Source organism: Sus scrofa, chromosome 18 (genome assembly GCF_054392235.1).
Source record: "Sus scrofa isolate SSC_HxYL_T2T_F1_AM1 chromosome 18, Sscrofa_HxYL_maternal_Yorkshire_Landrace_v2.0, whole genome shotgun sequence".
In the NCBI taxonomy this organism is placed as follows: Eukaryota; Metazoa; Chordata; class Mammalia; order Artiodactyla; family Suidae; genus Sus; species Sus scrofa.
This window is the reverse complement of record NC_139400.1, coordinates 33,136,244-33,159,950: the sequence shown is the minus strand read 5'-3', so window position 1 is coordinate 33,159,950 and position 23,707 is coordinate 33,136,244. Positions and strand designations below refer to the sequence as shown.

Here is a 23,707-nt window from a genome sequence, read left to right as displayed (position 1 = left end):
TGTGGCACCTTGGCATGTAAAGGAGGTAATTAGAAGACTCAGGGACAAAAAAACTTAAAAAAAAAATTTAAAAAACCCCAAACCTACAAGTAGGGCACTTATGAATTTGCAGTCTTTGGAATCTGTTTTGAATGAGGGACAAAGTATACATTACTTCTGAATAGCTAAGTATCTAGGAATCCGTAGCTATATAGCAGATTGGAAAATAAATTCAGGAAGTGAGTTCTGGAAAACGGTACCAGATAGACACCAAGTATTTAATTAGTGGCTTCAGAATTGACAGGCTGATTCTGATAATTATTAGTTGGTGAGGGAGAAACAGTCAGTCATTGACCCTCCCTGAGACAAGCCCCAAGTCTCTATGATGTTTTATTCATTCGAGGAAGGGAAAATAGAAGTAATCCAATGTGAACATAAAACAAGAAACCACTGAACTCATGATGCAAAGGTAAACCGTGGTTAAAAATTACACCAGGAAAGAGAATATTAGATGGATCTGCTCTGCATTCTCAACAAAATGCAAGAATAAGGGGATTTAAAAAGTGAGATGACAAAACAATAGTTTGCAGTTAAAAGGTGAATTGACTGCGATGGAAGAGATCAGAGTCGTGACCCAAGGAATCCAGGAGAAGCCTCCTCTCAGTCCGTGCTCATTCTCATTTATTTCGAGGGATGTATTTGTCCTGTGGAGGAAGATTGCATCCAAACTTGAAGGCTGTGGGAAAAATGATTTCATCCTCACCTTAAAATCAACAGCACACTTTGTTTGCTTGCCGTCCCCTTTATAATTCCTTTTCCTGAAAAATAGAACTCCTTTCCCCGCATGGCTTGTCATGGAGTGTTGCCTTTGACCCTTGTTAAAGCAATCCCAAATTTGACCAAAACTGGTAGAATCAGATTTTTCCCAATTAGCCAAATACATCGTCTTCCTTGTGCTACTGGCTTTCAGTAACAGTCAGAATTGATCTTTTTCATGCAGCTACAACTCCCAAATGGTCAGCATTTGAAAAGAATATCTAATAATAACTAATGTGGTCCAAGCACAGGCTCCGAGCTCATTCTCTCTTCTATTTTTATTTCTGCCACCAAACTATGCAGCCCGAAGCCAGTTCATTTTGTTTCCTTTGGTTTTATCTCATTCTTTAAATAAGAATCATGGCATTAATTTGTTTAGTTTCAATTTATTGAATGTACACATTACTGAAACCCTGGGAGCGTGTACCCAGTCAACTGGCAAATTGCAAATTACAGAAAACACAAGAAATATAATTTGATACTAAAACGATGCCATCCAAAGGCCTTAGGCAAAATTCTGACCAAAAGGAGTTAAAGACCCACCCCCAGCAACAAGAGCAAAACAACTGTGATTCAGGTGACAGACGGTACTCCAGTGGGCTCAGCTTCTATTTTCATCACTCTTACTGGGCACTATCCTCAATGCCTTAGAACTTTCCACACTTAAGATGCAGGGCCTCTGGTGATCTGAGGCAGCGTGGAGGAGAATAACTCTCGCCTTCTTCTGTTATATTCAATTAGAGGGGAACAAAAGCCTAGCACACACTCCAGGGCCTCAGAGATGTTTTCATTACTTTGTCTCTCTCCCTAGGACATAGGATAAGTCCATGAGGCTGGAAGGGGGTTAAGGCAGAATGATAACCTCCACCCTGGGATGGGCTCCTCTTTTGCAATGTTCAAAGCCACGGTTCCTATGGATTAAGAGCATCTGCATCTCCTGGGCAATAGTTAGAAATTCAAATTCTTCAGCCTTAGCCAGACCAACTGATTCAGAGAATCTCAGAGTGAGACCCAACAATCTGAATTTTAACAAGCTTTCTAGGAGATTTTAATGCTTGATCTGGTTTGAGAATCATCGATTTAAACACACCCTGGCTGCTTTCTTCTAGTGCGGGGATGACTCAGGTCCTTGTACAGACAAGCTATCCTGTGCCCACTCCTCAGGAAGCTCCAGTTGTAAGTGGAGGTATTGGACGCCAGCGGAAAGACACGGCTTTGGCCCCAGCTGAGACTTTCTCCACATATAAAAAAGTGAGGTTTTTTGGTTTTGTTTTTAATAAATGGTATCCCAGTGTGAAAATGTCCTTGTTCTAGTTTGGGGATGTACAATTTTCAGAGGTCGAGTACCTTCAAGAGAGGGTTTGGAATAAATCTTGCCTGAAAATATGTGGTAATGGAGAGTGAGGGTAGGTGGGCTGCTGAAAAGCCGTGAGAAACCTTCAGGTGGTTTCCTTTTGTATCCTTCTCAACTGTAAGGTCAGTAGCTCATCAGCCAGGGCTGGTGCACACAATGGTGCCAGCCCTCTGGGCTGACTTGGCTATCTCTGTACCACCAAAGGATACACAAAGGAAAAAAAAAAAGAAAGAAGGAATGGGGAAAATGAAAACACAGGAAGATGAAGAGAAAGGAAGGATTATAACTGAAGAGAGGAGTTCCCATTGTGGTGCAGCGGAAACGAATCCGACTAGGAACCATGAGGTTGCAGGTTCGATCCCTGGCCTCGCTCAGTAGGTTAGGGATCGGGCGTTGCCATAAGCTGTGGTGTAGGTTGCAGATGTGGCATGGAGCTGGCATTGTTGTGGCTCTGGTGTAGACTGGCGGCTACAGCTCCAATTAGACCCCTAGCCTGGGAACCTCCATATGCCGTGGGTGTGGCCCTAGAAAAGGCAAAAAGAAAAAAGAAAAAAAAAAAAAAGAATTCAAGAGAAAGAGGACAAACATTCTCAAGCCTCCTGGTCTCTGTCCCATTTCAGAATTCAAAGGTGTTCACAGGCAACCTACACCTGCTTCATAGAGGCCAGAAAGCTTCTGCTGGGTCTATGTCTCTGGAGTTTGAAAATAAACATTTCTCCAGGGTAAAGATGTCAGCCACGTTGGGCCATCCTTCTAGGACCTGCCCCCTTCGTATCCCTAACTTCATACATTTTGAAAAGATAAATCAAAGCATGTTGTATATAATGGTAATGATTGAGTAGATCTAGTAGCAGGGAAATTGATGATGCAGGTGCGGATGGGGAGGAGAGAGAGAGAGAGAGAGAGAGAGAGAGAGAAATTAACTTCCAGAGCTTTGTCCTTCGTAAGCAAGAGGTGGTGGAATCTAGTCAAGTAGAGAAGTTGGCCTTTGCTGTATGCCAGGATTTTCCCCCCAGTAGCAGGAGGAAAAGATGCATATACATGCTGATAACATGTACAAGTCTCTTTCATATTATGCCTGTTTTTGTTGTCGTTGTTGTCATTTTTTCAGTGAGGTAGGAGGCAAGGTTCTATGCATTGAGAATGAGGAAGGGATGGAAATGCTGGAATTTAAAGACGGAAGTGAGTTTGTGCGGTGTTTAGGAGTCAGAGACCGCTTGGGGTTGTACCTTGAAGAACTCTAGAGGGCAGTATTTGCATAGACTAGTCAACAAGAAGCTGTGCTGGCTTTGGCTATGAAAATGTGTTGTTCAGATTTCTTGCTGCAAGGAATTTTGTAATTGACTGGTGGCCCCAGCTTCTTTCCTTCTGGATCTGCAACCACATTTGCAATAAGAGTCCCTTGCTTCCCATGAGCTGTGCTCACCTAGTGATCACCTCGTGATCAAGCATGGCAGAGTTAGAAGGAGAAATAGTGCAGATCCCTTCCTGCGAGATGGGAGACTCCTCAACTGTGACCCTTCATTCAGGCCAGAACTTCCTTAGAACTCTGTTGCAGTCCAGGAATCTTCCTATCAACCCTCTTTCTTCTCTTCACTCCTTCACAGAGGTCAAGTCTCATCCCAATCTGGATCCTATCTCTGTCTTCTCCAACTTTGTCCCTTTTTTTTGTTTGTTTGTTTCATAGGCTTTTCTCCAATCAAACTTTTGCATATTTAATACCATTTTGGTGTCAGCTTCTTGGAAGACTGAACGAACATAAGTGGTACTAGGAGAGGTCTGAGAAACAGGTGATCAGATGGGGTTTGGACGGGCTCATATCCTAGGAGGCAACATGAAGGTTATTTAGAGCACATGTAGTCTCTGGCACAATATAGTAGCCTGGTTGCTAAAGATTTCACTCGTGGCAAAATACGTCAGACAGAAAATGACAAATACTGCATAATATAACATATGCGAAATCTAAAACAGCCAAATTCATAGAAAGAAGAATAGGATGGTGGTTGCCAGGGGCTGAGGGGTGAAAAAAATGGGGCTATGTGTGTCAAAGGGGATAAACCTCTAGCTAGAAGATGGATTCGTTCTGGGGATCTAATGTACTTTATAATTAACAACACTGTATTATATACTTCAAAGTTGTTAAGTGAGTAGTTCTTAAATGTTACCACCACCAAAAATGGTAATTATGTGAGGGGATGGATGTGTTAACTAACCTTATTGTGGTCATCATTTTGCAGTATATACGTGTATCAAATCATCATGTTGACACCTAAAACTTACATATATGTCGGTTACTATTTTAATAAGACTGGAAAAGATAACAGAGTAGACTCTGCAGATAGAAAGATCCGTGAATTTGAAGAAATAACAATGGAATGTGTATGAAACAAAACTCAGAGAAAAAAAAAGCTAAGCCAGGGAGAGGGAGGCAGGGAGGGGGAGAGAGAGAGAACTTCCAGCAGCCTAATATACATGTCATCGGAGTCCCTGAAGGAGATGAGATGGGGGAGAGGGAAAGACAGAGAGAAATATTTGAAGATATAGTTTAAAAAATAATGGTAGTCTCTGTAGAAAAAAGGAATAGATCCATACAATGAAATATTATTCAGTGCTAAAAATAAATGAGCTATCAAGCCATGAAAAGAAAACAAGGAACCTTACATGCATATTACTAAGTGGAAGAAATTAATCTGAAAAGGCTGCATACTCTATAATTCCAACTCTATGACATGCCATAGAAGGCAAAACAATGGAAAATCAGTGGTTATCAGTGGTAGGGGGAGTATGGAGGAATTTTAGGGCGATAAAACTATTTTGTATAATACTGCAATGGGACCTACATGTCATTGTACATTTGTCCAAACACATGGAATATACAACACCAAAAGTCAACCTTGATGTAACCTGTGGACTTTGGGTGGTGGTAATGATGTGTCAATGGAGATTCACTGATTGTAACAAATGTGTTACTCTAGAGGGGGATGTTGATAGTGGGGAAGCCTTGGGGAGGGGCGAGGGGGTGACAGGAGGTACATGAGAACTTGCTGCATTTTCTGTTCAAGTTTGCTGTGAAACCTAAAACTACTCGAAAAAGAAAATCTATTTAAAAAAATGATGGTCAGAAAAATTTCCAAACTCATGAAAATTGTGAACTTATGGATCTAAGAATCTTGATGCACCCCAAACGCAAGAAACATGAAGAAAATTATGCCAAACCATGTAATGATCACACTTCCTAACACAAGGGCTAAGAGTTCCCATCGTGGTGCAGCGGAAACGAATCTGACCAGGAACCATGAGGTTTCGGGTTCGATCCCTAGGCTCAGTGGGTTAAGGATCTGGTGTTGCTGTGATCTGCGGTGTAGGTCTAAGACATGGCTTGGGTCTGATGTTGCTGTGGCTGTGGTGTAGGCCAGCTGCCACAGCTCCAATTCGATCCCTAGCCTAGGAACCTCCCTACACCGTGGGTGTGGCCCTAAAAAGGCAAAAAAAAAAAAAAAAAAAAAAAAGGCAAAAAAAAAATTTTAACACAAGCGCTAATGAGAAAATTTTATAAGTAGCTAGAGAAAAAAGGTGCACTAAATCTAGAGGAAAAATAAGAATGATAGAAGACTTCCTGTGGGGAACAATCGAATCTCGAAGGTAGTGGGGCAAAATTTTAATGTACTGAAAGAAAATGAGAAAACTGTCAAACTCAAATTCTACAAGCACAACAAAATTTTTCAAAAATTCAGGACAAATAAATACTTTCAGTCACATGAAAACTGAAAGAATTCATTGTTAGCTGACTGACCAGATCCAGTGCAGGCAATAATAGGGAACAACTGGAGCTCTTTGAATTATTGGTGGGATTGAAAGTGGTGGGGCACTTGAAAAACTGTTTGGTAGTTTCTTTAAAAAGTTAAACACACACCTACCATATGATATGGCTATTTCATTCCTAGGTATTTAACTAAGAGGAAGAAAACATGATTGCCTGCCGTCTTCTATACAGATGTTCCTAGCAGCTTGATTTGTTAGAATCCAAACTGGAAACAACCCAAATATCTATCAACAGATGAATGAACAAACAAACTGTGGTATACTCTCACAGTGAAATAGTACTCAACAATAAAAAGCAAATTACTGTTATACAGGATGGATGAAGGTTAAACATTTAATTCGGTATCACACATTAATTCCCACCAGAAAGCAGTCAGCGTGGAAGAGGCGAGGAACTATCAGGTAGATGCAATGATCTGGACAGTTCGCCTTCGCCAGCCTTTGTCATATGAGATTCTAGATTTTTTTTTCAGGTTTACGGGTACAGCATAGGGAAGTTCCCAGGCCGGGGGTCTTATCAGAGATGCAGCTGGCGACCTATGCCACAGCCACAGCAAATCGGGACTCAAGCCACGTCTGCGACCTACATTGCAGCTCACAGCAACACTGATCCTTAACCCACTGAGCAGGGCCATGGGTGGAAACACTCGTCTTCATGGATACTAGTTGGATTTGTTTCTGCTCAGCCACATTGGGAGCTCTGGGGTTCTAGAATTGATTCATAAATAGAGTGGCTGCAGTAGCAGAGATGGAATCTACGCTGGGCCTACAGTACAGATTCCCACTTTCTAAGGCTGAATTCTAAGGCTGCTGCTGCCTCAGAATGTCCAACCTGTCAACAACAGAGACTAATGCTGAGCCTTGTCTCTGACAGTGCTCTGTGAGACCAGCTGACCACTCTTCATTGTCAAATTGTCCATGGTGGCAAATTGACTATAAATATTCCTTGCAGGGCTCATCTTCCTAAGGATAGATATCTGTTTTGTATGTGACTGTCTTTCCTGAACTGAGTCTCTGCAATCACTGTTATTTGGCTATTTGGGGACTGACAGAATGCCGGATACATATGTTAAATGCATAGCATTTAACCAGGGGGCCCACTTTACAGCAAAGGAGGTGCAGAAATGGACCCATGACCATGGGATCCACTGATCACATACGACAAAATTCAGAAGAAATAGACTTCTAAAGTTACAGCCGAAGGATCGGCTCAGAGGAAAAAATTTGAAAGGATGAAATGTCATGTTTCCATATAAGGGATATACAGTAAAGCAGAGACGCCTTAGCGTTAGCAAAGGGCTCAGCTAGGAACGTGCTTGTGATTTGCAAACGAGCCCTTCCTCTTCTGCTGGCTCCTGAAAACAAAGATTTATAAAATGTCTAATAAAATTTTGAAGACAGTTTCCAATTGTAATTCACAAACTTTGGTTTGCTTCTAAGTCCTATAATTTTTATTAAAAATATAAAATGAGGCAAGTAGAACATAAGTCTTTGGGAACTGTCACCAATAAATAACATATTTTGATGATCAGTCTATGCTGTCTTTCAATTATTTGTAGTCTCTCTCATTTTCATTTATATGTCTATTTTCAACCTAGTCTCTCAGATCTTCCTTTGATCTCCTTCCAGAGAAAGATAATGGGCACAGAAAGACCCAAAGGAATTTCAATATTATCCTGTGTAAGTAATGTAGTCACAATACTTTAAAACATATAGCATGCCAGTTTCAATATCCTTTCCCAGTTTTTCATGATATAATCTATTATTTTGGACATAATGCATCAGCTTATTTCTTTCTCATGTATAAACATAAGAAAGTGCTCTCCTAGACAAATTAGGAATAAAAATGTGTGACTTAGGTTAACTAACTGGTCACTTAGTAGTTTATAAGTCAAACCTTTATTCTCATGATAACACACACAGAGTTTCAGAGGTATCAAATCCAGATCAGGGAAGGAAAGAGAACGGAGTGAACATGAAGGCAGAACATTTCTAACTTTACTTTTTTTTTTGGGGGGGGGTAGAATATTTAAAGACTGTCTTGACTTGGAAAAGGGGGAAATAGGAAACAGGAAGAGGTTAAAGGTATTTATAGTGGTAATATAATATTTGGGATAAAGAAAAGAAATAGATACAACTTTCACAAAGCAGCAAGAGTTTTATTTGAAAATCACTTAACTTGGCTTCACTAAGTAAGAGAATTCAGTCGATCCAATAAGGAAAAGTTATCTGTAAGTATTGGATTTTTCTTTGTATCAATAAGCAAAATAGAAATGAGATTCTGCTACTGATGGAATACTTTTGGATGGAGGGTGATGGTGAATGGCCTCGACAAAGTGCAGATTCCAACTCCTGAGGCTGGAGCAGGAGGAAAAAATTAAATGCAAATCAAAACTACCATGAGATACCACCTCACACCAGTCAGAATGGCCATCATTAATAAATCCACAAATAACAAGTGCTGGAGGGGCTGTGGAGAAAAGCGAACCCTCCTGCACTGCTGGTGGGAATGTCAACTGGTACAGCCACTATGGAGAACAGTTTGGAGATACCTTAGAAATCTATACATAGAACTTCCATATGACCCCACAATCCCACTCTTGGGCATCTATCCGGACAAAACTCTACTTAAAAGAGACACATGCACCCGCATGTTCATTGCAGCACTATTCACAATAGCCAAGACGTGGAAAAAAACCCAAATGTCCATCGACAGATGATTGGATTCGGAAGAGGTGGTATATATACACAATGGAATACTACTCAGCCATAAAAAAGAATGACATAATGCCATTTGCAGCAACCTGGATGGAACTAGAGAATCTCATACTGAGTGAAATGAGCCAGAAAGACAAAGGCAAATACCATATGATATCACTTACAACTGGAATCTAATATCCAGCACAAATGAACATCTCCTCAGAAAAGAAAATCATGAACTTGGAGAAAAGACTTGTGGCTGCCTGATGGGAGAGGGAGGGAGTGGGAGGGATCAGGAGCTTGGGATTATCAGACACAATTTAGAATAGATTTACAAGGAGATCCTGCTAAGCAGCATTGAGAACTATGTCTAGATACTCATGTTGCAACAGAACAAAGGGTGGGGAAAAAATGTAAATGTAATGTATACATGTAAGCATAACTTGATCCCCTTGATATTCAGTGGGAAAATAAAATAAAATAAAATAAAAAAGAAATCCTGAGTCCTACTTGAAAACCTGCACATCATCCTTATTTCAATAAAAATTTGAGAGCCAACTCCAATTTTTGGTTATTATTCATCCATTCTTGCTATGACAATGTTGCTGGACCTCAGCATTAATCAAATCCCACTGCAAGAGGAGCAATTAACCTTATAGCTATTGTCTCTTGCTCCCCAGCCTGAGGGAGGACACCTGGCTGAGAAAGGAACATTTCCTAAGACCTCAAGTGACAGGTAAGAAGAGATAGGGGCTGGGGTCTCTCCCTCCTACTTTGCTCTTTGGAGCAAAATGGATTGGCTTTTGTTTCAAGAGTCTCGGTTGGATGTATATTCAATTTCGCTGGGCTGGGATAAACTATCCTCACCCCCTTCCTCATTCCTCCAGCTAGTCAAGCGATCTGGAAGAATTACAGGGCATTTCTTATGTTCCAATTTATCGTCTTTGAACTTCCCAGATTTAACAATAAACAACAAGCCTGCTTCTCCAGCAGTCACCTCCACGAAATGGCAGCAGTGGCTTTTCAGTGGCTCGTGATGAAAATATTTAGGTCTCTGCTGAGTCCTTCATTCTTTCATATGCCACACCTTGTCAATTAGCAAATGTGGCTATTCAAAACCTAGCACTTATTTCCTTTGCTACTACAACCCTGGAGCGAGCTCCCATTATCTCTCACCTTGAGAATATTGCAGTAGCCTTTCTACTATCTGTCGGACTCTACTGTTGCTAGCCACTATTTATTCTCAACAAGTGTAAGCATGATCGTGGTATTCCTCTTGCACAAAATCCTCCAATATAGCTTCTCATATTATGATGGTCCATCTACAAGACCCTACAAGCTCTAACTTTCCCCAGCCCCATCATTTTTTCCGACTAGGCAGGCTCCAACTTCAGAGTCTCTTAGGGTTTTTAATGTATTATTCTTAGTCCCATTTAACTTCTTCTTTGAGACAACTAGTTTATTGTCTCAATAAATTTCTAGTCTTTGCTCAAATACCACCTTCACGAGGAGGCTATTATGCTTTGTTCAAGATTGCATTTTCTCCTTCTGTAGCTGTATTTTACTGGTGCTACCCTCTCCTCTCCCCCCCCCCCACCCCGCCTTTTTTTTTTTTCTCATGGCACTTATTCCCAACTGATGTACCATATAGTAAATTATTTGTTTAGTATCTGCTCTCTGCATCTGAATATAGGTGTCATGATCACAGAAACTTGGTGTACTGCTATATCCCCAGTGTCCACAGCAGTGGTGGGACCAAAATAAGCCCAGTGAATATTTTCTTGAATGATGTGTTGAATTTTGCTCCTGTTAGTCTAAGCATTTCTAAGGCAACTCCTACTTCTTGAAAATATTTGCTCATCATCACAAAGAGGACCAGATGAAGGAGTGTGGATTGGAAATACACCCCATGTTGGGGGCAATAATCCAATATGAATGCTACGGATCTCCTCATGGAGAAATCCAGCATTTGCATGAACATAGTTAAAACCTGCCATTGTGTCTGGAGAACAGCAATTTGGCCTTATGTCTGGAGAACGTCATGACTGACTGATTATTTCACGGAGCAATTGTTCAAGATTTCATTTAACCAAAGGGATAAATCTGTAAACAGTACCATGGAAGTAAAATGGACAGTTAGTGAAGAAAATAAAAGGAGTACTTGAGAAGAATGTCAGTTGGGTACAATGACTCTGTGATTATGAAATATGATAATAAACAATATGCTGTAGCTTTGAATATCCTCAAAGATTAGATCTGTGCAGGATGTTCTTTTCCTCTTCTGTTGTCATGTGCGAAAATAGCACTTTTTTTTTTTTTTTCAAATTACCTTGGAATGCAATGACCTGACTCGAGAATGTTTATCTGAGGAAAATCTACTTAGCTCTCACCTCCCCTGCTCACCTGTTTTTTCCTCCAGACACCCTGACCCAGTTGGGGTTGGTTTTCTGTACCCTTTGTCTTCATCCATTCTACTTGCTCCCTTTCTCTTAGTGACTTCTTCATGGACTCCCCATCAGTGCTCTGCTGCCATCTTGATTTGCCTTCTGTAGCAATGCTCTTTGATGATTCTTCTGTGCCTAACCTCCCGTGTCTACCTCACGGGTCACTTCCTGGCTCAACCTCAACATGTTCCCTCTATTATTCTTTTTTTTTTTTTCAATTTCCTCTTGTACCTTCAAGTCCTCAACTAACAACAGAGCCTAACCAAGTCTTTGTAAAGGAGAGTATTCCTTGATCCTATGTCTCTATCCTAGACAGCTCAGGAAAATGGATTTTTCTTTCCTCGCTGAGATTCTGGCTCTTTGTGTGACCCTCTCATCTCATCTTGTCCCATTTCCTTTGGAGTCATGTTCACATTTTGTCCTCTCCCTTACTAATATTCTCTTTCTCCCTCCTGAGGCTTTTTATACCTGCAAACATTCTCAATATTCCCAGGTGATGAAATCAAAACAAATGAAAGCTAAACAATCAGAATCAAAATTGCGCAAAACTCTGCTAATACTTGTAGCCTTTTTTCAATCTCTAATGTTTTAATGCAAAACACCTGGGTGTAGACCGGCCCAGTGTCTGTTTTCTATTTCTGCTCACACTTTAGGATCTATTTTTTCTGCACCATTTTTTTGGTCTTTTTTGTCTTTTTAGGGATGCATCTGTGATATATGGAGGTTCCCAGACTAGAGGGTTGAATCAGAGCTGTAGTCACTGGCCTATATCACACCCATAATAATACCAGATCTGAGCCACTTTTGTGACCTACACCACAGCTCACTGCAATGCCAGATCCTTAACCCACTGAGGGAGGCCAGGAATTGAACCTGTGTCCTCATGGTTACTAGTCAGATTCATTTCCACTGAGCCACGATGGGAACTCCTTTTTCTGCACCATTTGCCTGAAATCACTCACCAGTATGTATCATTTATTTCTTTCTTTTATTCTGCCCCTAATTATTTAGTGAACACCTTCTTTATGCAAGGGATTGTATTAAGCAGTATGGAGGCACACGCATTACTTCTAAGGAGAAAGTTCAGGTTATTTACTGAGTGTTGTTTAGAAAATGAGTAGAAAAAGGCAATTGGATGTAAAGAGCAGAAGGTAAGGGAATTAATAATTGTATATAGAAGTAGCAAAAGAGACCAACAATAATTACAGTAAGTAATGGATACTATAGCATAATGAAACAGAATTCCCTGGTCAAATTGACTGGCTTAAAGTCTTGGCTTCACCATTTTAATAGTTCTGTGACTTTGGTCAAATTACATACCTCCTTAAATTTGCTTTCTATAAAATGGGAGGACAATTATAGCCACATCAAAATGTAAGCTTGAAAGTTAAAAAGAAAAAAAAAAAACTATGTAAAGAATTTAGTTCATTGCCTAGCACTTAGTAAATGCTCAATTAATGTCAATTATCTTTACTATCGAATGGCCTACAGAAGATACAGGTGAACATTATGAGATATGAGAAGGGGGAAAAGATTAAAATTTAATTTTTCAAATATTCCTTTGTTTAGAGGAATTTGAAATAACATTTTTGTGTGTGCATCTGGTGCTACAGCACTTATTTTAATATGATTTTGTCTGTACTGCCCATGGTCCGCTGTATTCTTTATGTTCTGATAAAGTTGTGATAAAGATGGCTAGGTGCTCTCAATATCCATTTCCCTTTCCTTCTGGAGTAACATATCTTGATTTTTAGCTGGTCACCTTGTAGCCTATCTAAAAGAATACATTTTGCAGACACATTTACAACTACCTGTGTCTATATAACTAAGTTCTGGTCAAAGAGATGTAAGCACACATGATGTGTGGAGTGCCAGGGAATCCTCCCCTTTCTCCATCTTGTTGCCTGGAAGGTGGATAAAGAGCTGGAGCACCAGCAACCATGCTGGATCATAACGAGTCCGCTAAGGATGCTGAGGCAGCAAGATACATAAGCCTGGGTCCCTGAGGGCCATGGAGCTGCTGTCCCTTCCAGGGACTGCCTACTTTTAGAATCCTTTGAAGAGAGAAATAAACTTCTATTTTCCTTCAGATGATATTATTTTTCTTGCGAATTTTGTTACCAGTGTTATATGCAACTGTGCCTAATTCTGACACAGACTTTTTTCAATTGCCTTCCATAATCTACTTCAATTTTTTCTCTTTTACCTATATTCTTACCTAAGATTTTCCAATACATACTCACAAAGGGTTGAAGGCACTCCAAATGAGTTGAATCACGTTTTTATCTTCAAAATATTTTCCACTCATTAGCTTTGTAATTGTCTATTACTTTGGTAGCACGATTGCATTGTTTTCTATGTTATATTAATCCATTCACTGCCCTGTTAATAAACAAACAAATAACAGTTTTGCTAAGTGGGAAGGTGGATCAGTGGATGACTCATCAGAAATTGGAAAGAATTTTGAAGGAATAACATCTTTAAAAGAGATGTAAAAAACGTTGTGTTCCTCAAAGAGTTACTTAAAAAGGGCCCAGTTATTTTAGGGTGGACTTTGTCATGAGAGGTGAGAAGTATTGAAAAAGGGGTGTTTGTGTTCAGATTCTTCAGTCCTTTAGAAGCGATTGTAGTGTATAAAAAAAGAGGCCGACATGGAGAGAACATAGTAATCAAGATTTAATAAGCACGGGTCACAAAGGCAGCGTAAGTCATTGAGGCTGAATTCGGAAGATGAACAACACAGACCCGTAACCATGGAAACACAATGGCCAAGGATAATTCTAAACCTCTGATCAGTTTTTGTTTAGTATTAAATGCCACTTGGAAAAGAAGGAAAATGAAGTGCTGAGGATACCCAGACGTACACTTCACAAACCATTTCAAAGCCAAATAAGCAAAGAGATGGCTATTGAACGTTTGCCGTGACTAAAGGCAGGTTGATGTGCCAATACTTGTTTAATCAGATGCAGGCACCGTCCTCACATAGGAAGTGCTAGAACTAGCTCAGTTTTCCTTCTTTTGTTGGTATAAAAGGTAGGAAATCAAAGGTACTAAAGACACATGACCAGGAGTTCCCACTGTGGCACAATGGGATTGGTGGCATCTTGGCAGCACTGGGTTGCAGGTTCGATCCCCTGCCCGGCACAGTGGGTTAAGAATCCGGTGTTGCCGCTTAGGTTGCAACTATGGCTTGGATATGATCCCTGGCCCAGGAATTCCATATGCCACAGGGTGGCCAAAAATGAAAACTACAACAAAAAAACGCATGACCGAATATGTGAAGTGATTGATAGAAATAAAAGAATGTGAACATTTGCAGGCTGCTTAGTCTACAACACTCTTACACTGAAAGAAGGGCCATAATGTTACTAAATTTCAACTTGATCCATTGATTCAATTAACAACCATTTGTTGGCATCTTTTATATACATAGGACTGCAGTTAGCAAATGCAACCCACCTGAGACTCAGCTCCAATGAGGAAATATTGCAGAGTCACATGCCTTCCAAAGGTGTGAAGATGACCTTTGGAAAATAACATGCTTCTCAGTGTTCCCACTGTGTTACAATGAGTTAAGGATCCAGGGTTTCTGCAACTGTGTCATAAGTTGCAGCTGTGGCTGGGATTCAGTCCCTGGCCTGGGAACTTCCATATGCCAAGGTTGTGGCTGGAAAAAAAAAAGCTTCTCATCCCTGTCTTGGTACTTAAGCTCAACATTCCATAAGGAAAGTCTCCTAGACCCTCCTTCATAATTATATGTATTCTTATTTTATACACGGTTGGGTTAAATTTGAATTTCTGATTACCAAGCACCTAGCAAACTAGAAGCAAAAATCTAAGAAGAAGGAACAAAGCCACTACAGAGGTCTCATTGTTGCTGGCGAGGATGACAAGTGTGACTCCTGAGTCCATGCATGATGAATAACAAGAAAAGAGATTGAAAAACATCTTTAAAAAGGTGATAAAAACCTTGACGGTAATAATTTGCAGCGTCTGGCTTTGGGATCGAATGACCCTATTTAACTCATCAGCCATGAAAGTATACTATATTATATACACACTATTATATAATAGAGAATATGCATTTTTTAAATTGTTTATGTCCACACCTGCAGCATAGGGAGGTTCCCAGGCTAGGGGTTGAATTGGAGCTGTAGCTGCCAGCCTACACCACAGCCACAGCAACATGGGATCCAAGGCACGTCTGCAACCTACTCCATAGCTCACGGCAATGCCAGATCCCTAACCCACTAAGCGAGGCCAGAGACTGAACCCACATCCTCACCGTACCCCCTATTGAGCCACAATGGGAACCCCCAATAATTGTTGATAACTAACATTTATTGAATTCTTACTATATGTTAAGCACTCTATAGGCCTATTGGGATACATTATCATCTCATTTAATCCTTGAAACAACCATGTGCTATAGGTATTATTATTTCCCTTGTTTTACAGATGAGGGAGGTCTCAGACATTTTAATTAAATCTCCAATGTGTCAGTAAGCTTCAAGGGACTGAAATGTGATTCAAACTCTGGTCTCTAGGTTGCCAAGTCCATGCTTTTAAAGTATCTTTATGTTACCCATCGCTATCCTACGCTGCATCTCAAAAGAGAAATACTGTTTTGAACCCATTTCCTTTTTACCTAAAAAAAAAGGGAGCTAATCCAGTCATATTTGCAATAGCTGTATTTCTTGTAATTATAATCATTATTTCATTTACTAGCATCGATCTTGCAGGGGAACACTATTGGTATTCCTGTTCAACTGCCAAAGAAACTAAGTTTTAGAGAAGTTTCACTCGTCCATTGTCACGTGACTTTTCAATAGCAGAGTGGAGTTAGTGGGGATCTAGAGTAGCAGGATCTAGAACCAGATATTCCTCTTTCCAGAGCAGGGGGTCCCTGGCTGCCTAGAGAAATGCAGGCTTGCTCCTTCACCTGAAGTCAGACTTTCATCTTAGTCTCTCCCAGGTGTCTCAACTCCTTCTTTCTTTCTTTTTTTTTTTTTCACATAGGCATTTTCTGTATTACATTCCTTGCCCACTAACCCCATCTTGATGTCTATTTCTCAGAGAATCTAGACTAACATAGTTATTTGGTGTTTGCTCTAAGACTTGAGACAGGTAGAGGGTGGAATGTTGTTTTGAACTGCCCTAGTACGTGTTGAAAAGGATAAGCTAGCAAATCCCTTGAACAGAGTCCCATTCCTTGGCATCCAGAGGTGTTTATTTTAAAAATTAGTTAAACTGGACCTGTCTAAAATAGGATGTCTCTGGAGTTCCCCTTGTGGCGAAGTGGAAATGAGTCTGACTAGCAGCCGTGAAGTTGTGGCTTTGATACCTGGCCTTGTTCAGTGGGTTAAGGATCCAGTGTTGCCATGAGCTGTGGTGTAGTTTGCAGACATGGCTTGGATCTGCTGTGGCTGTGGCTGTGGCCAGGAGCTACAGTTCCTACTAGACCCCTAGCCTCTGTATGCCACAGGTGCAGACTTAAAAAAAAAAAAAAGCAAAAGAAGTAAAATAAAGTAGGATGTCTCTCCTATTTGACAAAGTCCTAAGAGAAGTTGGTGCAGGGCGTTGCTAGGCACTGATCGATTCTGAAGCAGCATCTGCTCTGCAGAAGTGCTGGTCCAGGTGCACCTACTTGGGCACTACACTCAGTGTCTGAGAAATACAGGCTGGACAAGCTGAGTCCCCAAGTCCTTTCTGTTTCATGAGAAAAGCCTGAAAAGTACAGGTTGTTACCTCCCCCAGCCAGTTATTTAGTGTGACTCTATCCTAGGTTCTAGCCAGTTTTCCTACCTGTCTAGGGTTGGGAGATGCTTTGATGATATTTTTCTGTTTTCATGCCTATCTTAGCAGCCAATTATGATTTTACCAGCTAAGCCCTAAGTTAATAACATCACTGTGATTTTTTAATTTAATTTTGTTTTATTTTATTTTTGCTTTTTAGATGCGGCATATGGAGGTTCCCAGGCTAGGGGTCTAATCGGAGCTGTAGCGGCCAGCCTATGCCACAGCCACAGCAACGCGGGATCTGAGCTGCATCTGGGACCTATACCACAGCTCATGGCAACGCCAGATTCTCAACCCACTGAGCAAGGCCAGGGATCAAACCCAAAACCTCATGGTTCCTAGTCGGATTTGCAAGATCTGAGCCTACACCACAGCTCACGGCAATGCCGGAACCTTGACCCAGTGAGCAAGGCAGGGATCGAAATTGCATCCTCATGGATGCTAGTCAGATTCCTTTAATCGCTGAGCCATGACAGGAACTCCTACTGCGACTTTTTGAAAAACTTTTTTTTTATTTTTACTTTTTTTTTTTTTTTTAGGGCCGCACCTGCAGCATATGGAGGTTCCCAGGCTAGGGGTCAATTGGAGCTGTAGCCACCAGCCTACACCAGAGCCACAGCAATGCGGGATCTGAGCCACGTCTGAAACCTACACCACAGCTCATGGCAATGCCAGACCATGAACCCACTGAGCGAGGCCAGGGATCGAACCTGTGTCCTCATGGATGCTAGTCAGATTTGTTAACCACTGAGCCATGATGGGAATTCCTCCTACTGTGATTTTAATTAAAGTTAAGCAGAATGAAACTTTCACCTAAATGTGCAGGACTTCTTCAAAAACGAAAGTAGTCCTTATGGAAAGGGACTACACAGGCTTTGGTTTCCTTTGGGGAGATAATGGTCTTTGAGTCCATGTGTCTCCAAGTATGTAAATGGAATTTATTTCTTCTATTGATAAGACCTGTGATTTTATCAACTTGGGTAGTAACCACAGATGGTCCCTGCCTCTTGGCAAGTATTTTCTATGTTCATGAATGTAGAATTGAAAAACAAATGTATTGATAGTCTGACAGATTTAGATTGTGTATTTCTAGGGTGGGGCAATTCATAAATCAGAAAATATAAATAATATGTGATAATTTAATAACAACTACAATGAATGACAGTAGCCATATTAGTTTCTAGGGCTGTTTTAATAAACCATTAATTCAGTGATTGAAAACAACACTCATTTGTTTTGGCTCAAATGGGCCTCAAGAGTGGTGTTCCTTCTGATGGTTCCTGAGGAGAAACCATTTCCTTCCCTTTTGAGATTTTTCACAGGCTGCCTGCATATTTTGGCTTGTAGCCCCTTCATCTGCAAGGCCAACACTGTGTCCTCAAACCTCTCGGTCTCCCCTCCCTACTTCAGTCCCCACATCTTCATTGCCTTCTTTGACTCTTCCTGATTCCTTCTTATATAAGGACCCCTATGGTTTATGTTGGGCCCACTAGGATAATCCAGGATGATCTCCCCACTGCAGGATGCTTAACTTGATTACATCTGCAAAGTCCCTTTTGCCATGTAAGGTACCATATTCACAGGTTTTAGAGATTAGGACAAGTTTGTCTTTGGGGAACTTTATCCTGCCACCACAATAGTCTGAACAGTAATAAGTGATGCAAATTCAAACAAGACTTAAAAAAATATATAGGCATTCTATATTTGGCTAGAAGTATAAATCTGTAAATTCTGTAAGGATTTTAGCAATATGCACCAAAGAGCTTCAAAATAGCTATATCCTTTTGAGCCCCCCCAAATATGTATAATTTGTTTATAAGAAAGGAACTGAATTATGATAAATGGAAACAATGTATCATAAGTTAATATATAAGTATAATGTATATGTTAAATGTGTTTTGATATAGTCATAATAATTTACCAATAATATCTTTAGTAAAATCATTTTTGAAGGATATTAAAAAATATGGAAAAGCCTTTAAGGTATTTCATAAGTGAAAAAAGTTTTACTCTATTAAATACCATATGACTCTAAAATTTGAAATTTTCATATTATAATATTTATTTACAGGCACATATAAAGGCTGAATGGATACATAGCAAAATTGTTCACATTTGAGTAATGGAGTTTGAGTAATTTAAATTTTTGTGGATATGTTTCTCCATATTTCCTAGTTTTCTAAGCTAAATATGTATTATTGTTATGATAAAAAAGAAAAGTAAGTATGTATTTTGAAATCTCAGTGATCTTATTCCATGGAGGATAAAGAATTTTTAGAAGTAAGTTTTAATTTTGTGAGGATATTAATAATTTCTAAAATGATAAAGCAGGGGTGGATGGACGAACTATAGCACTTTAAGTGATCATCACAAATTTTTCTCAAGCGTCTGTTATTTCTCAGAACCACCTTAACCTTCTTATTTTTCTGATCTTTTTTATTTCAATATTATTATTATTAATTCCTTAAGCTTTCTACTTATGAAAAATTTAGAGAACATATTTTTCTGTGTGCCTACTTAATTAAACTACCTTTAAAGTGTATTAAAATTGTTATTGGTTATCTTGCTGTCAGGTTTTAGTTTATAGAGTTACCGTGTTTCTAAAAACACAGTGTTTAAAAATAAAACCATGCAATTATACATGCATAAAAGAAAATTTCTGTGGCAAAATCTTATGCAATGTTATTACATAAGGAGATGAATGCTCAATTAACCAGAAAGCTTGAAAAGTAAACAAAGAAACCTATTCCTCAATTATACTAGTTAATAAATGTTTGTGTCTTTAATACTTTGTACCGAGATCTTAGAAATACAATGTAAATATATAATACTCTTCTTAACAGTACTCTTGATAGACTAATTTTAGCAACTGGGAAACATTGAAGACATTGCCTTAGGTCATTCCAGAGGTCAGCAGCAGAGATTCAGCAATAGCCTTGCGAGTAATTTTCTTTGGAAGTAGAATGCATTCTCTCAGTAGTTTTAGCATGCTAATGATTTTTCAGCACTTCATGTGTGCAGGTCTAAGAAGGGAGAATCATTAATCTCATGATAATAAGAGAGCGATACTTCTTGGAGGTCTCCCAGGAGTCTTGTGCCATGACTTTTATGTTCTTAGACAAATCACTTCGTTCTCAGTGCTCCAGGTTTCTCATCCCTTTTTTGGAGGGCAAGAGAAATGGTGGAGGCTTTACATGTCTAAGTGACACCTCTAAAGTCGCAGAGGGAAGAGAACTGGGATTTCAACCTGATGCTCTTTGGGCAATTAGAAAATGTTCAAGAAGAGAGCCAAGGCTAGAAAGGAACCAGGTAAGAATTTGGGGAAATTTATCTGAGATAAGTGGCAATAGAAAAGAAACATTTAAAAATACATGCAGGAGTTCCCACCGTGGCTCAGCAGAAATGAACATAACTAGTATCCACGAGAACGTAGGTTCGATCCCTGGCCTTGCTCAGTGGGTTAAGGATCCAGTGTTGCCATGAGCTGTGGTGTAGGTTGTAGATGTGGCTCAGATCCCATGTTGCTGTGGCTGTGGTGTAGGGTGGCAGCTACAGCTCCGACTTGACCTTAGCCTGGGAACTTCCCTAAGCCGTGGGTGCAGCCCCCCCCCCCAAAAAAAAGGACAAAAAAAATATATATATACATATAAGCAGAGCCATCACAGGGCTATTATCCAGTGGGCCAGGGTAGGAGAGTCTGGAGAATACAGCCAAATGCCATGCAGACTGCCCTACACAGAGAGGGCAAATGCTGTAGATGCTTTGAAGCTGAAAGGAAGAAAATATTGACTCCATAGGAGATAGGACAACTCTAACGGTGGAACAGGATACCGTATACAAGCTGGAATGCTCCCTGGTGTTGGTATTTAAGGAGAATCCAGAGGATCTGATATGCTGTGGGAAAGATTTATGGACTGAGTGAGAGACTGAGTTAGAAGAGTTTTCTAATTTTGAGGGTCTATTTTTTAATAATCAGAACAATAGCATTGTATGAATGAAGATAAATAGACTTAGTTAAATATTACTTTATTTCTATTTTAAATGCATAGAAGGACAGTTTGGGGAGTGGAATCAGTTGATGTTTTGGTCAAAGTTTTGATTCTTCTTAGGTGTATGACCTTGATGAATTTACTTGAAATCTCTGAGTTTCCTCATCTATGGTTTCTACTAGCAAGTCCTTCTTGAGCTGGTTGTGAAGTCAAGTGAGAAAAGCTACATATACGAAACTTCCATGTAAAACTCCTTTGTGTTGTTGGAATTGCTAGACAATCATTCACTTCCTGTCATTCTTTTTCTTAATACAACCTCTTTTTGTCAAGCATATAATAGGACTTTACTCTCACAACCACTCTAAAAGGATTATTCATCCCTATTTTATAATTTAAAACTAAGACTAGATGCCAGTTAAATTATTAGCCATATCTAAACCCAGACTAGGACATAGACTTTCTTTGCAGCATGAAAATAAAGATGCTTTTCTCAGGTAAAGGAGGCATGTCTATGAGCTTCTTCATTTCACCTTCCTGTGCTTGAAATTGGTGTTCGTGGTTACTGGTGTCTGATGTGTAATTTGATCCGCAAATAGGTGAAAGCTGAAAAATGACAGAGAGCAGTAATGGGGCTGAAACCAAGGGGTAATTCACAGGAAAAAAGGAGAGGGTATTTGTAAATTGTTCAAGGTAAGCTCGCTCCGGAGTAATCCTGAGATCAACCACTTGATGAGCAATTATGGGATGGAGTATCATTTAACTTGACACAGATTTTTTCAGACTTTAAGCTGTCTCTCGAAAAGTCACATTTTCAATTTCCCCAGTGGGTGAAGGAAAAATTGCCTTTCATTGACTTCAGACATTTTTCTCTACACTTTTTGTAAAGGACTGAAAGTTCAAGAATGAAAATGTAAAAGACACATTCTATTTCCTGGCTGTCGGAAGTAGGAGGTAGGAGGAACAGATAGACCTCCTCCAAAGATGATACAAGTCTAGCCAAAAGCACATTAAAAAAAAAAACCAAAAAACAAAAAACAAAAAAAACCCCCAAAAAAACAGAAAAACACCAGAAAGGTTATCTGAGCTACCAAGAATATTTACCACTTAAAAAACACAGCCACTTTTATTAAGGAACTTTTGAAAGTCACAGCGTGTGAAGCACCCAATTGACCCTTGAGATGTGGTCAGGCCTGAGAAGTCTGGACATGACGCTGAGCTGAGAGAATACACACAAATATAAGGAATGGCTCCATTTCCAAAATGACTGTAATTCTTGGTTGATTTATTTGCCTTTCACAAGAGATGAAAACAACTCTCACAATGGAAATAAATGGAAAATAAAATTCTTAAAGAAACTATCTTCATGACATTGTCATAGCACTTACAATTTTTGTTAAGCGTTAATTTAAAAGGTAAAAAGGATTGTAATTGAAAAGGAAACGTCTGAGTCACGAAAGGAGAAAGGCTGAAAAGCATAGGGTGATGGGTGGGTATGATGTTTTTAAAGCAGAAGTGTCAAAATTTGGCTTATTTCTACAATAATTGTGACCACAATAAGTGATTTTGATTTAGCGGGCAGTTGCTTAGACAAAGAATATTAAAAGGTTTTCTGGAAAGAAATGCGGTATTAGCAAATTTTGTCATTGCAGTAACATCTGGCAGTGGGAATACCTGAGTACAAACCAAGAATATTGACTTACAAGTCATGTTTACCAGCAAGCAAACATCACAAGTGCACAAAAGCAAGGAAGTATTACTGGGAAAAAGATGGTACCTCAATGAATTTATTTCTTTCTGAAATTAAAAGGCCTCCAAGTGGAATTCCCTTTGTGGCGCAGTGGAAATGAATCCGACTAGGAATCATGAAGTTGCAGGTTCAATCCTTGGCCTTGCTCAGTGGGTTAAGGATCCAGTGTTGCTGTGAACTTTGGTGTAGGTTGAAGATGAAGCTTGGATCCTGCATTGCTGTGGCTGTGATGTAGGCCAGCAGCTGTAGCTCTGATTCACCCCCTTGTCTGGGAAACTCCATATGCCATGGGTGCAGCCCTAAAAAGCAAAAAAAAAAAAAAAAAAAAAAGAGGCCCCCAAACAACATTCTTTGTTCTATTTTCTCTTAACTTTCTCCAATTTTCTTCTATAAATGCTGGCAATCTTCAACAAAATTCCAGTGAAGATATCTGAGCTCAAATCTGACCAAGACACTGGAGATTGTTCTAGTTTGGGGACTCATCTTGTGACCTCCTTCTGTTGTGGAAGGCCCACAGGTGGGTGAAACTTGACTTTTTATATCAAGCAGTCTTTTTGAACCCACCAACACTGCCTCCTATAGGGTCACTTTCTTCTTCGAGTCTCCTGCCCTTCTTTTCCTCCAGAGTCTCCTCTGACTTCTCTAGACGTCTATCCCCCTTATCAGATCCAAATTTTATCCTGGAAGCAAGGTTCAGCATCTCTGGTTTAAGATGGTTCCCATGGCCAGATAGTGATGGGTTCTCGCTGTCCCTCAAAGCAAGAGGCTTCTTTTTTCTGGTATCTTCCGAATGGACCATGTACAGTATACATATTCAATTATGCTTCATGCCAACATCTTATTAAACCAAGTCTCTGTGTTACCCAAACCCCTCCCCATCATGGTAAGAAGCACATAAGAATAAAGGTGTGATCGAGAACACTCTCTCTCTTATCATCCATTCTCCCGAGCCTCCTTATCCCAACACCTACTTGATTAGCCTTGATTAGCGCCCATTTGAAGGGACTTTGTAAGGCCATCCTAATATTGGCCCTTGAATTGTTCAGGCAAATTGTAG

At 39.9% G+C, this 23,707-nt stretch overlaps 1 protein-coding gene across 7 annotated transcripts in view; it reads right to left on the bottom strand.

The window, feature by feature from the left end:
- Positions 1–231: 231 nt before the first annotated feature.
- Positions 232–23,707, bottom strand: part of SLC13A1 (solute carrier family 13 member 1) — a 273,175-nt gene continuing 249,699 nt past the window's right edge. Inside the window, exons 16-17 of one of the 7 annotated variants that reach the window (XR_014834396.1) lie at positions 13,359–13,497; positions 232–3,971 (exon numbers count right to left, since the gene is read on the bottom strand). The gene's annotated coding sequence lies outside the window, so the exon portion shown is untranslated. Of the gene's footprint in view, positions 3,972–12,745; positions 13,498–20,924; positions 21,507–23,707 lie in introns of those variants that run through there. The other 6 variants (XR_014834393.1, XR_014834395.1, XM_085006003.1 and 3 more) reach the window with 6 other exon arrangements.